Source organism: Pristiophorus japonicus, chromosome 5 (assembly GCF_044704955.1).
Source record: "Pristiophorus japonicus isolate sPriJap1 chromosome 5, sPriJap1.hap1, whole genome shotgun sequence".
NCBI lineage: Eukaryota > Metazoa > Chordata > Chondrichthyes > Pristiophoridae > Pristiophorus > Pristiophorus japonicus.
In genome coordinates, this window is record NC_091981.1 from 204,973,378 (window position 1) to 204,981,028 (window position 7,651).

A 7,651-nucleotide genomic window follows, 5' to 3' on the forward strand; every position below is an offset into this window, starting at 1 on the left:
AGTCTACGTGCATCCGCGACCACGGTTTGGTAGGCCAGGGCCAGGGGCTCAGTGGAGCCTCCCTGGGGGCATTGCTGAGTTGGGCACAAATGATGCACCTTCGGACGCAGAGCTCTAAGTCCACGTCAATACCAAGCCACCAGACGTGGGATCTGGCTATGGCCTTCATGAGAACGATCCCCGGGTGCTCGCGGTGGAGCTCCCGGACAAATGCCTCTCTGCCTCGCAGAGGCATGACTACTCGGCTGCCCCACATCAGGCAGTCTGCTTGTAGTGATAGCTCATGCATGCGCCTGTGAAAGGGTTTTAATTCCTCGGGGTAGGCATCGCGAGCCTCTTCCCAGTCACCGGTTAGGACACATCTTTTTACTAAGGATAACTTGGGGTCGCTGGCTGTCCAAGTTCTGATTTGGCGAGCCGTCATGGGCGAACCTGTGGACTCAAAGGCATTGATTGTCATGACTATCTCACAGTCCTGTTTGTCAGACCCTTCCGTGGTCGCCAGGGGTAGCCTGCTGAGTGCGTCGGCACAGTTGTCGGTGCCTGGTATGTGCCTTATGGTATAGTCGTAGGATGCCAGCATGAGTGCCCACCGTTGAATTCGCGCCGAGGTGTTGGCGTTTATTGCCTTGCTCTCGGATAGGAGGGACATGAGGGGCTTGTGGTCGGTTTCTAACGTGAACTTGGCACAGAAAAGGTATTGGTGCATTTTTTTGACACCATACATGCACGCGAGCGCCTCCTTCTCTACCATTCCGTACCCGCGCTCTGCCCGCGAAAGTGACCAGGAGGCATAAGCTATGGGTTGTAATTTGCCCGCACTATTGACATGTTGCAAAACGCACCCGACCCCATATGCTGACGCATCGCATGTGAGAACTAGCTTTTTACCTGGGTCAAAGAAAGTCAAAACACTGTTGGAACACAGAAGGTTGCGTGCCTTATTGAAGGCGCGTTCCTGGGCATCCCCCCAAAACCAATCGCACCCCTTCCTGAGTAGCACGTGGAGAGGCTCCAGCAGCGTGCTTAAGTTCTGCATAAAGTTCCCAAAGTAATTGAGTGGCCCGAGAAAGACGCGCAATTCTGAGACATTCCGGGGCCTGGGTGCCAGGCAAATTGCTTCTGTTTTGGACTCTGTTGGGCGGATTCCATCAACAGCAATCCTTCTGCCCAAAAATTCAACCTCAGGTGCGAGAAACAGGCACTTGGATTTCTTGACTCGTAGGCCAACCCGATCCAACCGCTTTCGTACTTCCTCCAAATTACGGAGATGGGAGTCGGTGTCCCTGCCCGTGATAAGTATGTTGTCTTGAAATACAACCGTCCCCGGGATGGACTTGAGCAGACTCTCCATGTTGCGCTGGAATATGGCAGCTGCTGACCTGATGCCGAATGGGCATCGATTGTACATGAAAAGGCCTCGATGTATGTTAATGGTGGTGAGTAGCTTGGATTCCTCGATCAATTCTTGCGTCATATACGCAGATGTGAGGTCTAATTTTGAAAAAAGTTTACCTCCAGCCAATGTGGCATATAAGTCCTCCACTCTGGGCAGCGGGTACTGGTCCTGTAGGGAGACTCTGTTTATGGTAGATTTGTAGTCCCCACAGATTCGTGCGGATCCATCAGGCTTCATGACTGGGACGATGGGACTTGCCCAGTTGCTAAATTCCACAGGTGATATAATGCCTTCCCGCAGAAGCCTGTCTAGTTCGTGTTCAATGTTTTCCCTCATCACATAGGGTACAGCTTTGGCCTTATGATGGACCGGTCTAGCATCCTCTGTGATGTAGATTTTGACTTTAGCCTCTTTGAAAGTGCCCACACCTGGCTGAAAGAGATGTTCAAATCGCTTTATAACTGTTGAGCAGGAGGTCCGTTCCTCTAATGACATGGCATGGACATCATCCCATTTCTAGTTTAGTTTTGCCAGCCAGCTTCTCCCCAGCAGTGTTGGGGGGGTCTCCGGGGACAATCCACAGGGGAAGTCGGTTCACTGTCCCTTTGTGTGTGACAGAGAGCATGGCGCTGCCGAGGACTGGTACGATTTCTTTGGTATAGGTCCTTAGTTTGGTGTCAACCCTAGTGAGTTTTGGTCTGTCTCTTTTATGCGGCCACAGTTGTTCAAATTGTTGAGCGCCCATGAGAGATTAACTCGCTCCCGTATCCAGCTCCATGTTGACAGATATCCCGTTGAGTAGGACCCTCATCATTATAGGAGGCATCCTGTTGTAGGAGCAGCGGCCATTGATCGTGTTGACCCGCTGTACACCGTGTCCCGGGTACTGTCCCCACCATCTTCTTGTCCGCTTTCCGACCCATCCGATTCGTATACCAGCCGAGCTGCCGTTTTTTTGCGCATGTGGGCCAAATGCCCTGTAAATTCACAATTTCTGCAAACAGCCTGCTGAAATCGACATCCCCTTGATGAGTGCCCACCCCCACATCTCCAGCACAGACCTGTTCCATTGTTCAAAGTGTTTCCAAAGAATGAGCTGCATGTGGCTGATCTCTCTTGAGCTTCTCTCAGTTTGTAGTTGATTGCTCGCATTGCGGGTTGATGAGGTGTGAACGGCTGTTCCTGTGGCTCTTGATGGCTTCTGCCTGCTGTCGAGAGCCTGTTCTGCCGGTTTTATCTGTGTGTGGGGGTAGCAGCTTGTTTAGTGCTGTGAACTTCTTGTTCCGCTATTTCGTTAGTTGTCGTACCTGCATTGTGAATCAACCTCGTTTCTTCTTCCCCTACCAAGAATGTCTGTGCAACCAGTGCTGCTGCCTCTAAGGTCAGGTTCTTGGTCTCTATGAGCTTTCGGAATATGCCTGCGTGGCCTATTCCTTCAATGAAAAAGTCTCTCAGCATTTCTCTCCTCAGTTCATCGGAGAACTCACATAAACTAGCCAACCTCCGAAGTTCCGCCATGAAGTCGGGTATGCTCTAGCCCACACAGCGTCTGTAGTTGTAGAACCTGTGTCTGGCCATGTGTAGGCTGCTCGCTGGCTTCAGGTGGTCTCTTACCAGTGTGCTCAATTCTTCAAACGACTTGTTTTCTGGTTTCTCGGGTGCCAGCAGATCCTTCATTAAAGCGTATGTTTTCGAGCCACAGCTGGTCAAGAGATGGGCTCTTCTCTTATCTGCCTTATCGTCACCTAACCAGTCTTTGGTTACAAAGCTTTGCTGGAGCCTTTCTATAAAGTCCTCCCAATTGTCTCCCACATTATATTTTTCATCTGATCCGTTGTTCGCCATTCTGTGGATTCTGTAATCCTGTAACTCGTCGCCACTGTAAAGTCCTGTCCCCTCAGTACAGATTCACACGAGGCATATAGAGAAGTCAAGGTCACTCTGGACCTGCGCCTTTATTTCACAACTCTGGAATGCTGCACTTGCCTGAGACCTGTCCTTATATACCTGTCTCTTGTAAGTGCACCCCTGGTGGTATGGTATGCTGGTGGTTACAGATCATATCTTATTACAGTCATATAGCATGTTAGGATACAGTTACATATAATAATGTAAGATACATGACAGAGGTGAATGATCAGCCATGATCTTATTGAATGGCGATGCAGGCTCGAAGGGCCAAAAGGCCTACTCCTGCACCTATTTTCTATGTTTCTATGTTTCGATAAAATATTGTTCTGAAACAAAGCAATGCAGGATGGGAGCTAGTGAGATGAAGTCATCAGTATCATTTGGTGCCTCATGTACTTTGTTTTCAGCTTGTCAAACCTGGAAAGCTGTTCACCTCATCTAAGTGGAATTTTCCAACAGGCAAATTTTATATTGAAATGGATCCTCAGATGGTTTCTAAGATGGAAAATTACATCAAGATATACAATTGTGACTAAAGAATTAAAGTGAAATATTTTGGATATCAGAAATATCTGGCACACTGGAAAAGAAAAGAACAATGAGCATTTAAAATAGTTAGTCCACAAGACGATTGGATAGGATTTTTGGCTGCTCCATTATGGAAAAGACAGCCTACAGCACAGATTCAGCAGTGTAAGAGCGAAAAACCTTAATTAGGGGTAAAATAATTCGGTGTAATTAAAATACAAAGTAATAAAGGCAGAGAAAGGTTTAAATACGTTCATGGTAGAATAGCTGAATTCCACATCCCAGCAATTAGGCAGAACATAGAAGGTCAGAGAAATTCTCTTCGGAGATAAGAACACCCACATGATTTATGTAGACAGCTCACAGTAATAATGTAAGGAGGCCATGATGTTCCAGCCACATGAGATCACAATGCCTCCTTTAAGCAGAAGGTAGCCATATGTCTGCCAAGGACATTAGTCTGAGAATTAGCCTGGGAAGACGTTCCCAGAAATGTAACACATAACCTGTAGGGGACTTTTCCCTAGCAACAGTCGTCAGAACTGAATGTATGAATGGAATCATTAGAAATTACTGTAACCAATAAAATTAATGTAACTGTACCACCCAATGAAATTGCGGTAACCTGTATTAACCAATGGAACACTTCCCCACGTAGTTCCACCATTTTGATTGTATCTGAACTGTATAAGAATGTAACTGCGCAGCTTGTCCCATGAGATCGACATTGAGAGCACTCAGTAACGGTACTGATGAGGCCGGATCTCCCTTGATTAATCAGGTTTTAATAAACAACTCTTTTCTCTATAAAAGACCTTTTGTGTGAGTGTTATATTTTTAATACTCCAGAGCAAGCAGGATGACACCAGGGATGTGAAACTGTAGTTATAAGGAGAGACTTGGGATACTGAGATTATTTCCACTGGAGGAGAGAAGGCTAAGTAGAGATTTAATGAAGGGGATAAAGCCAATTTGCCTCTGGAAGCAAAGGCTATGGAGCGAAAGACAAGCAATGGCATTAGAACTTGCATTGTTCCAGCAAAGAGCCAGCACAGACACGATGGGCTAAATCCTTCTGTGCAGTTAAAGTCTATGATTCTATGAACTTTATTGGTTCTAGCTAAAGATTCATTACCATCAAAATGGGGAACCACTGAGGTCTGGAAATTTATATTGCCGTCCTAATTTTACAAAAATTATCTTTAATGGATGGTAATATTTTTAGTAATAAATACGTGCAAAAATTTTTTACAACAAAATTTCTATTCTTTGACATTAAATAAATCTGTTCTAATTTTTATATTACACTTTATTTGTGAGTCCCGTGATGGATGTATAAAAACATAAGAACATAAGAAATAGGAGCAGGAGTAGGCCATACGGCCCCTCGAGCCTGCTCCGCCATTTAATATGATCAAGGCTGATCCAATCATAGATTCAGGTCCACTTCCTTGCCTGCTCCCCATAACCCCTTAATCCCTTATCGGTTAAGAAGCTGTCTATCTCTGTCTTAAATTTATTCAATGTCCTGGCTGCCACAGCTCTCTGAGGCAGCGAATTCCACAGATTTACAACCCTCTTAGAGAAGAAATTCCTTCTCAGCTCAGTTTTAAATGGGCTGCCGCTTATTCTAAGATTATGCCCCCTAGTTCTAGTCTCCCCTATCAGTGGAAACATCCTCTCTGCATCCACCTTGTCAAGCCCCCTCATAATCTTATACGTTTCGATAAGATCACCTCTCATTCTTCTGAATTCCAATGAGTAGAGGCCCAAACTCCTCAACCTTTCCTCATAAGTCAACCCCCTCATCTCCGGAATCAACCTAGTGAACCTTCTCTGAATAGCCTCCAAAGCAAATATATCCTTTCGTAAATATGGAAACCAAAACTGTACACAGTATTCCAGGTGTAGCCTCACCAATACACTGTATAACTGTAGCAAGACTTCCCTGCTTTTATACTCCATCCCCTTTGCAATAAAGGCCAAGATTCCATTGGCCTTCCTGATCACTTGCTGTACCTGCATACTAACCTTTTGTGTTTCATGCACAAGTACCCCCAGGTCCCGCTGTACTGCAGCACTTTGCAATTTTTCTCCAATTAAATAATAACTTGCTCTTTAATTTTTTTCTGCCAAACATTATACTCCATCTGCCAAATTTTTGCCCACTCACTTAGCCTGTCTATGTCCTTTTGCAGATTTTTTCTGCCCTCCTCACACATTGCTTTTCCTCCCATCTTTGTATCGTCAGCAAACTTGGCTACATTACATTCGGTTCCTTCTTCCAAGTCGTTAATATAGATTGTAAATAGTTACGGTGCCAGCACTGATCCCTGTGGCACCCCACTAGTTACCAATTGCCAACCCAAGAATGAACTATTTATCCCGACTCTCTGTTTTCTATTAGTTGGCCAATCCTCTATCCATGCTAATATATTACCCCCAACCCCGTGAACTTTTATCTTGTGCAGTAATCTTTTATGTGGCACCTTGTCAAATGCCTTCTGGAAGTCCAAATACACCATATCCACTGGTTCCCCTTTATCCACCCGGTTCGTTACATCCTCAAAGAATTCCACCAAATTTGTCAAACATGACTTCCCCTTCATAAATCCATGCTGACTCTGCCTGACCGAATTATGCTTTTCAAAATGTCCTGCTACTGCTTCTTTAATAATGGACTCCAGCATTTTCCCAACCACAGATGTTAAGCTAACTGGTCTATAGTTTCCTGTTTTTTGTCTGCCTCCTTTTTTAAATAGGGGCATTACATTTGCAGTTTTCCAGTCTGCTAGGGCCTCCCCAGAATCCAGGGAATTTTGATAAATTACAACCAATGCATCCACAATCCCTGCCGCTACTTCTCTTAAGACCCTAGGATGCAAGCCATCAGGTCCAGGGGATTTATCCACCTTTAGTCCCATTATCTTACTGAGTACTACCTCCTTAGTGATTGTATTAAGTTCCTCCCCCCCCCCCATAGCCCCTTGACTATCCATTGTTGGGACATTGTTTGTGTCCTCTACTGTAAAGACTGATACAAAATATTTGTTCAGAGTTTCGGCCATCTCCATGTTCCCCATTACTAAGTCTCCGGTCTCCTCCTCTAAGGGACCAACATTTACTTTAGCCACTCTTTTCCTTTTTATATACCTATAGAAACTCTTGCTATCAGTTTTTATATTTTATGCTAGTTTACTTTCATAGTCTATCTTCCCTTTCTTAATCATTTTTTTAGTCATTCTTTGCTGGCTTTTAAAGCTTCCCAATTTATGCAAATGTAATATTAGGTCAGGACAGAATAAGGCTCAATTTTAAAGCCCTCTATGGATGAACATTCCCCCACCTCCAGCCCAACAGCCACTGCCTAGGTTCGCACATGACGAGTGGCCCAAGGAACCAGGGGCTAGAATTTACGCAAAGAAGGATATCACTGTTCTTTGGCGTTATTTGCAATTAACGCTGTTTTTTGGTCACCGAAATAACGCAAAAATAAAATGCTTAAATTTCCCCCAACGATTTGTAACTTTTGGTGAAGCATTTAAAAAGTGCTGATTTTAGGAACAAAAATTAAATTTTTCACGACAAAAAAAACACCCATTCTGCGCATGCGCAGAAAAAAAAATTGTCCGTTTTTCATGTGACGTGCATGTGCAGTACACTTCAGCCATTTTTACAGGGAATTGAAAGTTGCAGGAGAGTTCTCAATACTTACACACAAGTGCTGCAGGAACAAAAATGCAGCTTGATTCGGGAAGGAAGAGGGCTAGAAAGTTTAGTCAGGACGCAAATGAAGCCCTGGTAGACTGTACC